The sequence below is a fragment of the Nomascus leucogenys genome, chromosome 8 (genome assembly GCF_006542625.1).
Source record: "Nomascus leucogenys isolate Asia chromosome 8, Asia_NLE_v1, whole genome shotgun sequence".
Classification (NCBI taxonomy): Eukaryota; Metazoa; Chordata; class Mammalia; order Primates; family Hylobatidae; genus Nomascus; species Nomascus leucogenys.
The window spans coordinates 80106686-80124676 of record NC_044388.1 but is presented as its reverse complement, the minus strand read 5'-3'; the positions used below and the strand labels follow the sequence as shown (position 1 = coordinate 80124676).

Genomic DNA, 17991 nt, shown 5'->3' with positions numbered 1-17991 from the left:
CACAAAAGAAATGAAAATGGCCTGTTCCTGCCCTAACTGATGACATTATCTTGTGAAATTCCTTCTCCTGGCTCGTGCTGGCTCAAAAGCTCCCCTACTGAGCACCGTGTGACCCCCACTCCTGCCAGCCAGAGAACAACCCCTCTTTGACTGTAATTTTCCTTTACCTACCCAAATCTTATAAAATGGCCCCACCCCTATCTCCCTTGGCTGACTCTCTTTTCGGACTCAGCCTACCTGCACCCAGGTGAAATAAACAGCATTGTTGCTCACACAAAGCCTGTTTGGTGGTCTCTTCACACGGATGCGAAAGAAAATACTGTTTTAAATGTCCAGTTTTCAACAACTATAAGACATGCAAAGAAAAAAAGAGAATGGCCTATATACACACATGAGGGGAAAAAAGCAATCAACAAAAAGTGACTCTGGGGAAGCCTAAACATTAGACTTACTAAAAAGACTATAAGTCAGCTTTGAAAAAAAAATTTATAGAGGCAAAGTCTCACTATGTTGCCCAGGTTGTTCTCAAAGTCCTGGCTTCAAGCAATCCCCCCACCTCAAGGTCCCAAAGTGCTAGGATTACAGGTGTGAGCCACTGTGCCTAGTTAAATCTACTATTTAAAATATGTTAAAAAAAAAAAAAAAAAAAAAAAAAAAACGAAGAAAAACTTTGTCTAGGCCAAGCAGTGGCTCACTCTGTAATCCTGGTGCTTTGGGAGGCTGAGGCAGGTGAATTGCTTGAGGCCAGGATTTCAAGACCAGCCTGGGTAACATGGCAAGACCCCATCTCTACAAATAGAATGAAATAATTAGCAGGGAATGGTGGTACCTGCCTGTGGTCCCAGCTACACAGGAGTCTAAGATGGGAAGATGGCTTGAGCCTAGGAGGTTGAGGCTGCAATGAGCCATGAGCCATGTTCACACCACTGTGCTCCAGCCTGGATGACAAAGAGAGAACCTGTTGTCAAAAAAAAAAAAAAAAAAAAAAAAGACTGAAAAACTTAAGAGAAGTGTGGAAATAATGGCTCACTCAATAGAACTTATCAATAAGGAGGTAGAAATTATTTTTTTAATAACCAAATAGAAACCCTGGGGTTGAAAAGTATAATAACTGAAATGAAAAATTTGATAGGAGCTCAAGAGCAGAGTTGAGAAGGCAGAACAAAAATCAGTGAACTTGAAGGTTCACTGATTATCCAATTTGAGAAACTGAAATTATCCAATATGAGAAACAGAAAGAAAAAAGAGTGATGAAAAATGAACAAAACCTAAAAACCTGTAGAACACCCTCAAGTATAAGAACATAAAAATAAATAACAATAACCTGAGAAAGAGAAGGGAAAGAGAAGGCATAAACATTTGAAGAAATAATGTTTGAAAACTTCCCAAATTAGATTAATCTACACACCCAAAAAGCTCAATGAGCTCCAAGCAGGATAAACAGCAAGAGATCCACACCTAAACACAACATAATCAAACTGTCAAAGACAAAGACAAAAATAGCATCTTGAAAGAAGCAAGAGAAAAATGACTTGTCACATACAAGGGATCCTCAATAAGATTAACAGCTGATTTGTCATCAGGAGCCATCGAGAAGGCAGGGGATGGGCATACTAAGAGTACAAGAGAAAAAAGTCTATGCCCAGCAAAACTGTGTATCAAAATGGGGAGGTGGGGGGAAGAGTATGGAGAAAAGCACTGCCATAGGATGGCTGAGACTATGGCTGAGAAGATGTCAGTGTTCAGCATGGAGAAGGAGGCTCTTGCAGCAGCTGAGGAGCTGACCACTCAGAAGCGTGAACTAAGACTGCACAAATTCTGGGAGCTGAACCTGAAGCAGACTGAAGCTTGAAAATTAAATCACCAAGAAGTTGTGGAGGATGATAAAGGACTTAAAACTACCTGCAAACTGGGAAGCTAATAAGGCTTGTTTCAAATGGGAATTGCAGGAAGAAGGAGAAAAAAAAAGAATGTTCAGACAAAGACTATGAGAAAAGATACAGAAAGATGGGAGAGGAAAAAGAAGAGGAAAAACTCCAATCTGGGATTTTTACATTATGCCACTTCCCAGTTACACCAGTATCATTTGTTGACCAAGCAGATCAAACCTGACATAGAAATATATTAAAAACTAAGAGAAAAATATGGAGAGGAGTTCTACACAACATCCAACAGCCTTCTTCATGGAACATATGTGCCTTCCACAGAGAAAATTGATAGGACAGAAAAGCAAATTGAAAAATGAGATGAATATAGCTGGAGACACCCTTAGGATGATGATGCAGATATCAACTACTAAACATTTAAAGACTTAACAACAATCCTTCTTAAACTCTTCCAAAAAAATGAAGCAGAGAAAAACTTTCTAACTAATTCTATGAGGTTAGCATCACCCTGATACCAAAAGCAGATAAAGACATCATTAGAAAAGAAAATTACAGACCAATATCCTTTATAAATATAGATGATAAACTCCTCAATAAAATATTAGCAGGTTGAACTCAACAGCAAATTAAAAGGATCATTCACCATAACCAAGTGGAATTTATTCCAAGAATGCAGGGGTGATTAAACATAAGAAAATCAATCCATGTAACACATCATATTAATAGAATGAAGAGGAAAAACCAAATGATCATTTCAGTTGACACAGAAAAAGTATTTAACAAAATCTAACCTTTTAATGATAAAAATTAAGAAAACTAGGAATAAAGAGACCATTTCCCAACATGATACAAAGTATTTATGAGAAAGCCACAGCTAGCAGGATATCAATGATGAAATAGTGAAAGTTTCCCCCCTAATATCAGGAACAAGAAAAGGATGCCCTGCTATTCAATATTGTAATGGAAGTTCTAACCAGAGCTATTCAACAAGAACAAGTAATAGAAGGCATCAGCTAAGAATGGTGGCTCATGCCTCTCATCCCAGTACTTTGAGAGGCCAAGGTGGGAGGATTACTTGAAGCCAGGAGTTCAAAACCAGCTGAGGCAAACTTTTCCTGAGGGAAAGTTTGGAACTTCTTAGAGATTAAGTGGTTGTGATCAAAATGTTCATAGAAATACAGACAGTAAAGGCCACGCTGACGTCTCAGATACAAATTAAGAACTTATTAGGAACTGGACCAAACCTTGTTAGTATAAACAAAGAACTGGCTGCATTGTCTCCATGCTCTAGGACTCTGTAGAAGGTCAAACTTAAGAGTAAAGACCTAGGGCATCTGGTGGAAGAAATTTCTAAGCAGCAAAGCCTTCAAGAAGTGGCATGGCTGATTTTACCAGCCTACAATCAGTTCCAGCAGGAAAAGAATCACCTATGAACCCAAAATATCTGAGACAGGTCTCAAACAATTTAGAAAGTTTAATTTGCCAAGGTTAAGGACACACCCATGACACAGCCTCAAGAGGTCCTGATGACATGTGCCCAAGGTGGTTGGGGTACAGCTTGGTTTTATACATTTTAGGGGGACATGAGGCATAAATTAGTATGTGTAAGATGTATATTGGTTCAGTTAGGAAAGGTGGGACAACTCAAAGGTGGGATGGGGGTGCGGGTGGGCTTCCAGGTTATAGGTAGATAAAAGACAAAAGATTGCATTCTTTTGAGTCCTTGATCAGCCTTTCACTGAATACACAATTTAGTCTGAGCCAGGCGTGGTAGCTCACACCTGTAATCCCAGCACATTGGGAGGCTGAGGTGGGTGGATCACTCGAGGTCTTTCAGGACCTCTCACTCTCAGGAGTTTGAGACCAGCCTTGGCCAACATACAGAAACCCCTATGCTAAAAATACAAAAATTAGCCGGGCATGATGGTGTGTGCCTGTAGTCCCAGCTATATAGAAGGCTGAGGCAGGAGAATCACTTGAATCTGGGAGGCAAGGGTTGCAGTGAGCTGAGATTGCACCACTGCACTCCAGCCTGGGTGACAGGGTGAGACTCTGACTCAAAAAAAAAAAAAAAAAAGAAAAGAAAAGTTTAGTCTGTCTCAGTGTATCTGCATTTTTACATAAACAATAGGGCACAGGAGGCAATCGGATATGCAATTGTCTCAGGTGAGCAGAGGGATGACTTCCTGTCCCACATCTGTGAAAATAAGCTATCAGTTTACATTGCCAGGGTGAAATTCAACAGAACTGTTTTCGGGTAAAAATCTTGAGGCCCACAAGAAATTTCCTTGTGGGCAAATTGTGCGGGAGATTTTTTTTTTTTTTTATCTTTGTAGCTGTCTTATTTAGGAATAAAATGGCAGGCAGTTTTGCCTGACATAGTTCCCAGCTTGACTTTTCCCTTGGCTTAGTGATTTTGGAATCCGAGATTTATTTTCCTTTCACATTTTTTCTGTTTCTTTTTAAAATCTTTCAGAAAGAGCATTTTAGAAGAAAATGAGTCTCCAGTCTCAGGTTTTTCTGATCACTTATAGCTAGGATGATTTATTCTAGACAGGTAGGTCTCACATTATTAGAAAAGCTCATTTTTAGCAGGTTGTAAAGTATCATGTTCTATAAAGAGAAAATAGGGAAAGAAAGAAAGAAAACAACAAACAAATGAAAAGATAGAGCCATTTTTCTCTGAAGTTCATACATCAGTAGGCTGGCATATAGGTTGCTGTTATTTTCTTCTGAAGTTTAAGTTGTGTAGCTTCAGTTCACAGGGTTTTAAGAAAGCACAGCATAATTTTTAGTGATTTCAAATCACAAAAAATGGAAAAAAAGGAAGGAAAGAAGAAAAAATTGAAAATATTATTTTGAATATATGTACCTCCCCAAAATTTTTAAATTCGTCCAAACTAGAAAATAATAAAAATTGAAAAATATTAGGCAAGACTAGAATCTAATAACAGGTGCACTATAGTTCACTTTGAAAAATAATTTTTCTCTCTCCAGTCCCCATTTTCACTAAACACAAATCACAGGACAAATTTATGCATAAAATAAGTGTTAGTCTTATTACATTTGGCCTGTGTATTTGCATGAAGTCAGCAAGAATAATTATGTGCTGGCTGGGCACAGTGGCTCACACCTGTAATCCCAGCACTTTGGGAGGCTGAAACAGGTGGCTCACTTGAGGCCAGAAGTTCAAGACCAGCCTGGGCAACAGGGAGAAACCCCATCTCCACTAAAAATACAAAAACTAGCCAGGCATGGTGGCACATGCCTGTAGTCCAACTATTCAGGAGGCTGAGGCATGAGAATCACTTGAATCTCAGAGGCAGAGGTTGCAGTGAGCCCAGATCGTGCCACTGTACTCCAGCCTGGGCAACAGAGCAAGATTCTGTCTCAAAAAAGAAAAAATTATTTGCCATATAGGCTCTTTAAAAAAAAAAAAAAAACTGGCTTTGCTGGAACTTTATTCCATAAGAAATTTCAGATTAGACTTCAATGCCTTGAGTCTAGCCTGTGCCTGCAGATACCTGTATTCATTGGGTGAATTCCGAAGTTAATTTGAGTCTCCTGGGCCTATCAGAAAGTGACTCTTTTTTTTTTTTTTTGAGACAAAGTCTCACTCTGCCACCCAGGCTGGAGTGCAATGGTGCAATATCGGCTCACTGCAACCTCTGCCACCCAGGTTCAAGTGATTCTCGTGCCTCAGCCTCCCAAATAGCTGGAATTAAATGCACATGCCACCATGCCCAGCTCATTTTTTAATGTTTAGTAGAGATGGGGTTTTGCTCTGTTGGCCTGTTGGCCAACTGGTCTCAAACTTCTGACCTTAAGTGATCCACCCACCTTGGCCTCCCAAAGTGCTGGGATTACAGGCATGAGGAACCACACCTGGCCCAGAAACTGACATGCTTTACTTACCACAGGTCAGGAAACTGTACAGGAACTGTGTGGACAAGGCATGAGGCCAGCTTTCCCAAGGGGATTTTATGACTCTGTAAGTCAACTTTGATTCCTTAAAGCAGTTGATTTATATCTGAAAGTATGCCATTCCAATCAAAGCCTTGGTAAAATAACCAGTGTCTTCAATTGTATCCTGTTACAAAAGAAAACAGATGCTTACTGAACTTATGCAAATAACTAGACTGCCATAAGTTAAGTATACTTACAAATAGTTTTCAAATTCTGGAGAAATCAGGTAGAGGAATATGCTTCAGATTTTGCTCACGGGAATTTAGTTTACCCAATTGTTAAAAGCTGTAAATCACTCAAAAAGGGTTTTCTGGACTCAGAAACAAAAGAATTACCAATGTTTCAAACAAAGTCATAAAAAGATTATTTCAGTTTTCCATTCATTTAGTCCGTGTAATTAACTCCAGTTCTGCTCAATGTTTATGAACACATTAACTGTCTACGGGAGTCTTAGATGTTTCTCCTCTATTCTAGTGTCACAATCTCCCAAGTTATTAGAAACCTGCATTCAAAAGCACCTGTCAGAGTCATATAGCTATTTATAAAATCACCTTTTGAAAAGGATAAAAGTAGGCTGGGTGCAGTGGCTCATGTCTATAATCCCAGCACTTTGGAAAGCTGAGGTGGGTGGATCACTTGAGGTCAGGAGTTTGAGATTACCCTGGCCAACATGGCAAAACCCTGTCTTTACAAAAAATACAAAAATTAGCCGGGCATGGTGGCATGCACCTGTAATCCCAGCTACTTGGGAGGCTGAGGTGGGAGAATCACTTGAATTCGGGAGGTGGAGGTTGCATTGAGCCAAGATTGCACCACTGCACTCCAGCCTGGGTGACAGAGTATGATTCTTTCTCAGAAAAAAAAAAAAGGATAAAAGTAAAACAACTGTGGATGACAAAACTCTTAGAACAGTCATAGTTAGACATGATTGACAAGGAAATTTAGTTACTTCTGTGGCATACAACAATTTACATGATAAGCATAATTACTACTGACAACATATACTAAGACTCATCCGAGGCTGGGCGTGGTGGCTCAGGCCTGTAATCCCAGCACTTTGGGAGGCTGAGGTGGGTGGATCACAAGGTCAGGAGTTCAAGACCAGCCTGACCAACATGGTGAAACCCCATCTCTACTAAAAACACAAAAATTAGCCAGGCATGGTGGCGTGTGCCTGTAATCCCAGCTACTCGGGAGGCTGGGGCAGAAGAATCACTTGAATCCAGGAGACAGAGGTTGCAGTGAGCCAAGATTGTGCCACTGCACTCCAGCCTGGGCAACAGGACGAGACTCCATCTCAAAAAAAAAAAAAAAAAAAAAAAAGACTAATCCCAATCACAGGAATCTGAAGAATGGTAAACACCATTTCATATTTGACAAAACTTCCTATATGATTTTATTATATCAAATAAGCCAAATATGTCTTTTTTGCACTTCAGGGGACCTAATATCAAAAAAATTAATGAGAAGCAAAGTTAGAATTTGATTTTGGAAAGTTTGCCAAATATAACACTTGATATCACAAAATAGGATCATTGTAAAATATTATAAAATAATTCATTTTTTTAGCCAAAATGATAACTCAAAGATTTCAAAAAGGAAAAAAAATGTTATTCTTTGAGAAAAGAGACTTACTTTCCTAAACAATAAACCCTAATAAAGACAGCATAAGAACAACTAAATCTCTCAAAATTTCATAAACAGGCCTGGCATGGTGGCTCATGCCTGTAATTCCAACACTTTGGGATGCCAAGGCAGGTGGATCACTTGAGGTCAGGAGTTAGAGACCAGCCTGGCCAACATAGTGAAACCCTGTCTCCACTAAAAATACAAAAATTACCCAGGCGTGGTGGCATGTGCCTGTAGTCCCAGCTACTTGGGAGGCTGAGGCAGAAGAATTGCTTGAACCCAGGAGGCAGAGGTTGCAGTGAGTTGATATCATGCCACTGCACTCCAACCTGGGCAGCAGAGCAAGGCTCTATCTCAAAAAAAAAAATTATAAACAAAATCTACTAAATTTTAGTCATCTTGACCATAAGGTATAATTTCCATAAACGTTTCTATAACCTGTATAACCTTTTATTAAGGAGTGTGCTAATGCTCTAAGAAAATGCTCAAAGACCAGCCATATGCTGGTTTTGCATCAGTGTGACTTTGACATTAATGGTTAGGTTTATAGAGAACTGAACTAATTTAATCTCTCAACATCAGCCCTTACAATCTCATGCACCCACCTCTTCCACAATAGTCCCTGAGCCTTAGGAGGTCGAATACTTTTAACTTCTGGCCCTGTGTCTCATGAAAGCAGTTTATGTTGATTGGCATCTTCCACCAGGTCTGAAGATGAGGCTTTAACTGCTGTCAGTATTTAAGATTGAGAAGGACTTAGTGTCCTTTTTAGACTCAAGAGTCAAACCCTGTAACTGAATGGCACAAAAACTTGAAAAGCACATACAGAAAGTTACACAGATGCAATAACCTTAATTTAGAATGTTTTTTAATTTCAGTTTTTTCTAAGCAAACCAAAACTTTATAATAATGATATAGGAATTATTTCAATAAAACATAAAATCTGTTTGTTAGGCCAGTTACCAAAAGGCAAAAGCAAAGACCTTCTGCCGTGCAATTTCTGTTCCCTATGGGAAATCCATTTAGATAATCTGAAAGTCAAAACTAATGAAAATAGTACTTGAATTAGACATAGGAAGAATGTTTCCTGGGTCGCAAGTAAAAATTTTCAGATTCATAGAACAATTTAAAGCCAAGAGCACAGGATACTATGTTAGAAGAAAACATTTCCTTTAGACCTTTAAGATAAAACATTTTTGGCATCAGGCCACAACAAATAATTAGAACCTGAGGGGGAAAAAACTTATAGGAGCTGAAAATGAGTTGAAGGAGAGTTATTATTTCAGTCATTTTAAAAGGGGAGAGAAAGCTGAAAACAGCAAAAGGCAATAAAAGTTGAACTTTGGGCTAAAAAAACAATTACAATCTCTTGTAATTTTATTAAGAGTAAATCAATACTTTAAGAAAAGTTTGCTGTTCTAACCAATTCTTTAGAATTCTTCTCTAGAAGAAGAATTATAAATAGTTTCCCTTTAATTACAGACAACTTGATACAAATCATTTACAACATGCTTGGACTTCCTGTTTTATCCTAGACATCCCTCTTTCTTAAATAACCAGTCATTTTATTTTGGGACAAAATTTTACCTCACGAGAGTCTTTCTTACATAAAATTATTTTCCTTTTAACCTTTCTTGCCAAAAACAACTCTTTATATTTGTAACTTTCTTTACATTGCTCGTATTTACTGACTACCTTTATTTTGTTTCATAAATAACTTTTAAATTACCTTGGAATTAGTCAAAAATTATTTTCCTTTAAATAAGAACACATTTCTTTTTTTAGAAAAATGTTTTCCTATAATTTTTTTAAAAGGAAATGACCCAGACATTTAATGAATATCTATTATTTAACTTAATATAACTTTAGATTTTAAATTATATAAGATTATTTATAAGCATTTATTCCATTACATTTACCTAATTAATTTTTAAAAATAGTTTACCCAGATTACTTATGAAAACTGTGATAGCTATCATTTGAAGTTATTTCCCTGATGGCCAGCCCAGTGGCTCATGCCTGTAATCCCAGCACTTTGGGAGGCTGAGGCGAGAGAATCGCTTGAGGCCAGGAGTTCGAGACCAGCCTGGCCAACATGGCAAAACACCACCTCTACTAAAAACACAAAAATGAGCTAGGCCATAGTGGTGCATGCCTGTAATCCCAGCTACTTGGGAGGCTGAGGCACAAGAATCACTTGAACCTGGGAGGCAGAGGTTGCAGGTTGCAGTGAGCCGTGATCATGCCACTGCACTCCAGCCTGGGTGACAGAGCGAGACTTTATCACAAACAAAGAAACAAACAAAAAGTAACAAAAATAAACTTATTTTCTTGTTAACTATTTGTTTTTGTTTTCCTTCGACTTTTAAGTTCTGAAGTACAAGTGCAGGATGTGCAGGTTTATTATATAGCTAAATGTGTGCCATGGTGGTTTGCTTCACAGATCAACCCATCGCCTTGGTATTAAGTCCGGCATCCATTAGCTATTCTTCCTGATGCTCTCCCTCCCACTGAGAAGCCCCAGTGTGTGTTGTTCCTCTCATGTGTCCATGTGTTTTCATCGTTCAGCTCCCACTTATAAGTGAGAACATGCAGTGCTTGGTTTTCTGTTCCTGCATTAGTTTGCTGAGGATAACAGCTTCCAGCTCCATCTATGTCCCTGCAAAGGACATGATCTCATTCCTTCTTATGGCTGCATAGTATTCCATGGTGTGTATGTACCATGTTTTCTTTATCCAGTCTATTATTTATGGGCATTTGGGTTGATTCCATGTCTTTGGTATTGCGAGTAGTGCTGCAATGAACATACACATCCACGTATCTTTATTACAGAATGATTTATATTCCTTTGGGTATATACCCAGTAATGGGATTGCTGGGTCAAATGGTATTTCTGCCTCTAGATCTTTGAGGAATTTCCACACTGTCTTCCACAATTTACACTCCCACCAACAGTGTAAAAACGTTCCTTTTTCTCTGCAACCTCGACAGCATCTGTTGTTTCTGGACTTTTTAGTAATCGCCATTCTGACTGGCATGAGATGGTATCTCACTGTGGGTTTTCTGGGGGTTTTGTTTGTTTTGAGGCAGAGTCTTGCTTTATTGCCCAGGCTGGAGTGCAGTACACGATCTCGACTCACAGCAACCTCCACCTACTGGGTTCAAGCAATTCTCCTGCCTCAGCCTCCTGAGTAGTTGGGATTTCAGGCACGCACTACCATGCCCAGCTAATTTTTGTATTTTTGGTAGAGATGAGGTTTCACCATGTTGGCCAGGCTGGTCCCGAATTCCTGACCTCCAGTGATCCACCCACATCGGCCCCCAAGGTACTGGGATTACAGGCATGAGACACTGCTCCTGGCCTCACTGTGGTTTTGATTTGCATTTCTCTAATGATCAGTGATGTTGACCTTTTTTTCATATGGTTAACCATTTTTATAATCTGTGAATTTCAGATTTTCCTAGGTAAGAAACTTAAGATTAGATAAATGGTGTTTTGTTTACCAAAAATTCAGGATTTAGCTGTTTTCATTAACTAAACAATATTAAAGGCCTTATATATCAAATTTTACATAAACAATTCTCTTTTGGGCTACACTCATAGCTTTACAACCTTCATGCCAAATGTTGACATCTAGCAGAGATAAATATAAAACCACTTGACCAATAAATCTAAACAATAATGTATGTTGACAATTCTGAAGCCATTTCTAATTCTACTTCACCAGTATTTTTAAAACCAGCTTATTTATTAAAGATTTACTTAAGTCGAGGCTGGGTGTGGTGGCTCACGCCTGTAATCCCAACACTTTGGGAGGCCGAAGCAGGCGGATTACAAGGTCAGGAGATCGAGACCATCCTGGCTAACACGGTGAAACCCCATCTCTACTAAAAATACAAAAAAAAAAATTAGCCTGGTGTGGTGGTGGGCCTCTGTAGTCCCAGCTACTCAGGAGGCTGAGGCAGAAGAATGGCATAAGTAAACCCGGGAGGTGAAGCTTGCAGTAAGCCGAGATGGTGCCACTGCACTCCAGCCTGGGTGACAGAGTGAGACCCCGTCTCAAAAAAAAAAAAAAAAGATTTACTTAAGTCACTTGAACTTGAAAAAGCACTTGGTTTAAAGTCTCAATGTTTTCTAATAAAGTATTCGATTTAAGTGCTTTTTTCTTTAAGCCAATTAAAGCTCTTTTATATATTTTTAGTAATGAAACATCATATACATGACACATAAATATGTAGATGTATTAGACACGCAGGTAGAAGTAGATCTCATAGATTCATAAGACCTCTTTTTTCCTATTTTAGACTTCCAAATTCCTTTATTTTCTTTTTCTTTCTTTTGGCAGCAAATTAAGAATTTAATAATCACAGGGCTAGCCAAGTGGTAGTGAAATGGGAGGACTTTTCCCTTATCCCCCTTGCAGGGTGTGCAATGGGGGTGTGGCTTGCTTCTTCAGTGCCCCCATGCTCAAACCCCCAGGGGGAGCATGCCGACAGGCAGGCTGTGGGGAGCATGGGCTCCAACCCTATGGCAATGTCTAGGGTTGAGTGTTTACAGGTCCCAAAGCCCCAGTGGGCATGTGTTACAGTGTGCTGTTTCAGCTTAGCTGTCCGCCGGCTGACTTGTGTTAATCAGCTCAATTAGACCCTCAGCCTTATCACAAGGACAAAGAGCTTTCTCTATCCCCAGGGGTTCTTGCCCTAGTGTACCGGAACAACTGGATCACAGATGGTCTTTGTCGCACGAGTCCATCCGTGTGAAGAGACCACCAAATAGGCTTTGTGTGAGCAACAAGGCTGTTTATTTCACCTGGGTGCAGGCAGGCTGAGTCTGAAAAAGGAGTCAGCAAAGGGTGGTGGGATTATCATTAGTTCTTACAGGTTTGGGATAGGCGGTGGAGTCAGGAGCAATGCTTTTCGGGCAGGGGGAGGATCTCATAAAGTATATTCTCAAGGGTGGGGAGAATTACAAAGAACCTTCTTAAGGGTGGGGGAGATTACAAAGTACATTGATCAGTTAGGGTGGGGCAGAAACAAATCACAATGGTGGAATGTCATCAGTTAAGGCTATTTTCACTTCTTTTGTGGATCTTTAGTTGCTTCAGGCCATCTGGATGTATACATGCAGGTCACAGGGGATATGATGGCTTAGCTTGGGCTCAGAGGCCTGACATTCGTATCTTCTTATATTAATAAGAAAAATAATATAAAATAGTGTTGAGGCAGCAAAAATTTGGGGGGACTGGTATGGAGAGATAATGGGTGAAGTTTCTCAGGGCTGGTTTAAGCAGGATTAGGGGTGGCATGGGAACCTAGAGTAGGAGAGATTAAGCTAAAGGAAGATTTTGTGGTAAGGGGTGATATTGTGGGGTTGTTAAAAATAGCATTTGTCATATGGAATGACTGGTGATGGCCTGGATATGGTTTTGTATGAATTGAGAAACTAAATGGAAGACACAAGGTCTGAATTAAGAGAAGGAGAAAAACAGGTATTAAATGACTAAGAATTGGGAGGACCCTGGACATCCAATTAGAGAGTGCTCAAGGGGGTTCAGTGTAATTACTTGCTTGATTGGTGAGTTTTGGGGCTCTATCCTTCAGAGAGTCCTCCTTTTTAAGTTGGAGGCTGAGCTTGGTGAGGTGTGTTTTTAAAAGACCATTAGTCTGTTCTACCTTTCCTGAAGATTGAGGATGGTAAGGGGTATGAAGGTTTCACTGAATACGAAGAGCCTGAGAAACTGCTTGGGTGATTTGACTACTAAAGGCTGGTCCATTATCAGACTATATAGAGGTGGGAAGGCCAAACCGAGGAATTGTCTGACAGAAGGGAAGAAATGACCATGGTGGCCTTCTCAGACCCTGTGGGAAAGGCCTCTACCCATCCAGTGAAAGTGTCTACCTAGACCAAGAAGTATTTTAGTTTTCTGACTTGGGGCATGTGAGTAAATTTGCCAGTCCTTGGCAGGGGCAAGTCCCCGAGCTTGATGTGTAGAGAAGGGAGGGGGCCTGAACAATCCCTGAGGAGAAGTAGAATAGCAGATGGAACACTGAGAAATGATTTCCTTGAGGATAGATTTTCATGATGGAAAGGAAATGAGAGGTTCTAAGAGGTGGGCTAGCAGCTTGTAACCTACATGGAAGAGGTTATGAAATGATGACAAAATACAATGGGCCTGTGAGGCTGGAAGGAGATATTTTCCTTGGTCTAAGAACCATTTGCCTTGTGTGGGAAGAGATTGATAGGTGGAAGTTTCAGTGGGGGAGTAGGTGGGAGTGACCAATGAGAAGGAGAAAAACTGGCCATGAGGGACAGAAGTTGGGACGCTAGCTGCTTTTTTAAGCTACCTTATCAGCATAAGTGTTGCCCTGAGTGATGGGATCTGACGCCTTTTGATGGCCCTTGCAGTGAACGACTCCAGCTTCCTTTGGAAGTAAAGTGGCCTTGAGAAGAGTTTTTATTAAAGAGGCATTAATGATGGAGGACCCTTGCGTAGTGAGGAAACCTCTTTCAGCCCATATAACAGCATGGTGGTGCAGGATATGGAAGGCATATTTAGAGTCAGTATAAATATTGACACGTAGTCCCTTTGCAAGGGGGAGGGCTTGAGTTAAGGCAATGAGTTTGACTTGCTGAGAGGTAGTGGAAGGGGGCAGAAAGTATATGCATCAGGTATGAGGAAGAAAATAGATTTTGGAAGTTATGAGAACTGTAGAGAGTGAGTTGAGAATAGTTTGTGATTTTGAGGGCCTCTAAAAGTATTAAGGCAGTGGCAGCTGCCGCACACAGACATGAGGGCTAGGCTAAAACAGTTAAGGTCAAGTTGTTTGGATAAAAAGGCCACAGGGCATGGTCCCAGTCCTTGTGTAAGAATTTTGACCGCACAGCCCTGCACTTTGGCTGTGTGTAATGAAAAAGGCTGGGATGAGTTAGGGAGAGCTAGTGTGGGAGCAGCTTTTAGGGCTGTTTTTTAAGAAATGGAAAGGGGAGTGGGGAAAGGATTTAGGATTTATGGGGTCAGCTAGGTTTATCTAGAACAGAATGGGTTGTGGAGGGAGGTATTGAGGATAGGAGAGTCTATGGGTTTGGCACCACGGGGTGGGTAGGCAAGACAATTTGGTTGATAAGGCACAGATCCTGAACTAACCTGTAAGACTTGTCCGGTTTTTGGACAGGTAAAATGGGAGAATTGTAAGGAGAGCTTACAGGCTTTAAAAGGCCATACTGTAACAGGCGAGTGATAACAGGCTTTAATGCTTTGAAAGCCTGCTGTGGGATGGGATACTGGTGTTGAGCGGGGTAAGGGTGATTAGGTTTTAATGGGATGGTAAGGGGTACATCATTCATCGCCAAGGAGGGAGTAGAGGTGTCCTATACTTGTGGATTAAGGTGGGGAGATACAAAGAGAGGATGTGAAGGAGGCTTTGAACTGGGGGAAAAGGCAGCAAAGAGGTGTGGCTGTAGCCCAGGAATAGTCAGGGAAGCAGATAATTTAGTTAAAATGTCTCCACCTAATAATGGAGCTGGGCAGGTGGGGATAACTAAAAATGAGTGCATTAAAGAATGTTGTCCAAGTTGGCACCAGAGTTGGGGAGTTTTAAGAGGTTTAGCAGCCTGGCCATCAATACCCACAATGGTTATGGAAGCAAGGGAAACAGGCCCCTGAAAAGAAGGTAATGTGAAGTGCGTAGCCTCCGTATTGATTAAGAAAGGGACATACTTACCTTCCACTGTAAGAGTTACCCAAAGCATCTGTGAAGGTCCAGGAGGCTTCCGAGGTGATCGGGCAACGTCAGTCTTCAGCCGCTAAGCCGAGAAGATCTGGGAAGGAGTCAGTCAGAGCCTTGGGCCAGTCAGACAGTCCAATTTCCAGTGGGGTCCCGCAGAAATGGGACACGGCTTGGGAGGAATCCCGGGCTGTGGGCATTCCTTGGCCTAGTGGCCAGATTTCCAGCACTTGAAGCAAGATCCTGGGGGAGGAATTCCTGAAGGAATGCCTGACTGCTGTGGCTTAGGCATTTTGAAGTTCTTGTGCGCTGGAGATATGGCTGGGGTTTCTCTCAGAGCAGAGGCAAGTAACTGCAACTCTTTATTATTGTAGAGCTTGAAAGTGAGGTTAATTAGGTCCTGTTGTGGGGTTTGAGGGCTGGAATATAATTTTTGGAGGTTTTTCTAATGTCGGGAGTGGATTGGGTAATAAAATGCATATTGAGAATAAGACAGCCTTCCAGCCCCTCTGGGTCTAGGGCGGTAAAGCATCTAAAGGTTGCTGCTAAGTGGGCCATGAACTGGGCTGGGTTTTCATCTTTACCTTGGGTAGTTTTTTAAGTTTGTCATAATTAAAAGCTTTGTAAGCTCCCTTAAAGCCCTTCAACTAAGCAGGAAATCACGTAATCTCACCTAGCTATACCTGGGGAATCTGCCTGATAGTTCCAATGGGGATCTTCTCGGGAAACTGCTCTAATGCCTTCATGGAGGTCTGGCTCATGAAGTCAGCGGTTATCAGTGTGAGATTGGGCTAGAGAAAAAACTCTTTCCCATTCATCTGGGGAGAAGGTAGAAGTTAGGATGACATTTAAGTCACTCCAGGTTAAATTGTAGGACAGAGTTAGATATCAGAATTCCTGTATATATTTAGTAGGGTCTGATGAGAAAGAGCCTAAACACTGGCTGATTTGGGAAAAGTCTGATAGAGAAAAAGGCGCATATACCCAGACTATGCCTTCAGCTCCAGCCACTTCTCTAAGAGGAAATTGTTGGGCAGGTGGGGGAGAGCTAGTCGCAGAAGCAAACTGTAAGCCAGACCGGGTGTGAGGAGAGGAAGTGATAAAAGGATTATGGGGGGGGAGCAGCGGCTGAGGAAGAACTGGGACCTGGCTCAGCCTGACGAGGAGCAGCCTGGGGAGGAGGGGAGAGGTCAGATGGATCTGTAGAAAAGAAGGATCCAAAGAACTCAGAGCTTGGGGTGGAGACTGAAGGAACAGACAGGAGAGAAAGAAGAAGGATTTGGGATGAGTCACGTTGGGAGCAGAGACTACGGAGGGACCAATGTGTAGAAGATTGCCTGGACGTCAGGCACCTCAGACCATTTGCCTATTTTTCAACAAAAATTATCCAGATCTTGTAGGATAGACATATCAAAAGTGCCACTCTCTGGCCACTTGGAACTACTGTTGAGTTTGTACTGCGGCCAAGCGGTATTGCAGAAGAAAATAAGGCATTAAGTTTTAGGGCAGGTGTGAGTTGAAGAGGTTTTAAGTTCTTGAGAACACAGGCTAAGGGAGAAGAAGGGGGAATGGAGGGTGGAGGGTTGCCCATAGTGAAGGAGGTGAGTTTAAAGAGAAAGGTAGAGACATGGAGAAGGAGGGTGGGGAGCAGCCCTGGGCTGCATGTGGGTGAGCAGCCAAAGCAGGCATTCCCACAATTAACTTGCCACCAAGGGAATGTGGGTGAATGACCAAGGCAGGTGTCCCCACAGTGATCAGACACCAATGGAGTGTGGGTGAATAATCAGGCAGGCGTCCCCACAGTGATTAAACACCAAGGGAAGGCTGTCTTCCTGAGTCCATGACTGGCACCGGAGTTTTGGGTCCATGGATAAAATGTGCCTCCTTTGTCTCTACTAGAGAGGAAAAAGAACTGGAATTAGAAAGACAGGGAGATTGAAGGGTAGCGACAGAGGCTGGATAAGAGAGTGAAAAGACCACTTACTCGATTTGAAATTGGTGAGATGTTCCTTGGGCTGGTTGGTCTGAGGACCCGGGTCGTAGGTCGATCTCTTCATGGAGTGAGGGTGAGGACAGGGGACTGGTCTCCCGAAGAAGTCCCTCTGATCCCGGTCTTCGGCACCAAATGTCTGTCACGTCCACGTGAAGAGACCACCAAACAGGCTTCGTGTGAGCAGCAAGGCTGTTTATTTCACCTGGGTGCAGGCGGGCTGAGTCCAAAAAGAGAGTCAGCAAAGGGTGGTGGGATTATCATTAGTTCTTACAGGCTTTGGGATAGGCAGTGGAGTTTGGAGCAATGTTTTGCGGGCAGGGGGTGGATCTCACAAAGTACATTCTCAAGGATAGGGAGAATTACAAAGAACCTTCTTAAGGGTGGGGGAGATTACAAAGAACCTTCTTAAGGGTGGGGGAGATTACAAAGTACATTGATCAGTTAGGGTAGGGCAGAAACAAATCACAATGGTGGAATGCCATCAGTTAAGGCTATTTTCGCTTCTTTTGTGGATCTTCAAGTGCTTCAGGCCATCTGGATGTATACGTGCAGGTCACAGGGGATATGATGGCTTAGCTTGGGCTCAGAGGCCTGACAATTATTATGAGGCTAGACCATGTGATGCTTTTACAGTGCACTTTTTTTTTAACAAAGACATTTCTCTAAGTGTCTAAACCAAACCCTTCCTTGATTTAAACACCCAAGAGTAACCTCTGTTGTAATAACTATTTTAGTCAAAAAAAATCAGGTAACACAATACAAAAGCAAGCAGTTTGAGATCTGAGATGAACT

The 17991-nt window shown here is 41.5% G+C and overlaps 1 pseudogene; it reads left to right on the top strand.

The window, feature by feature from the left end:
* The first annotated feature begins 1708 nt into the window (after window positions 1-1708).
* Window positions 1709-2299, top strand: LOC100585603 (annotated as a pseudogene).
* Window positions 2300-17991: the final 15692 nt, after the last annotated feature.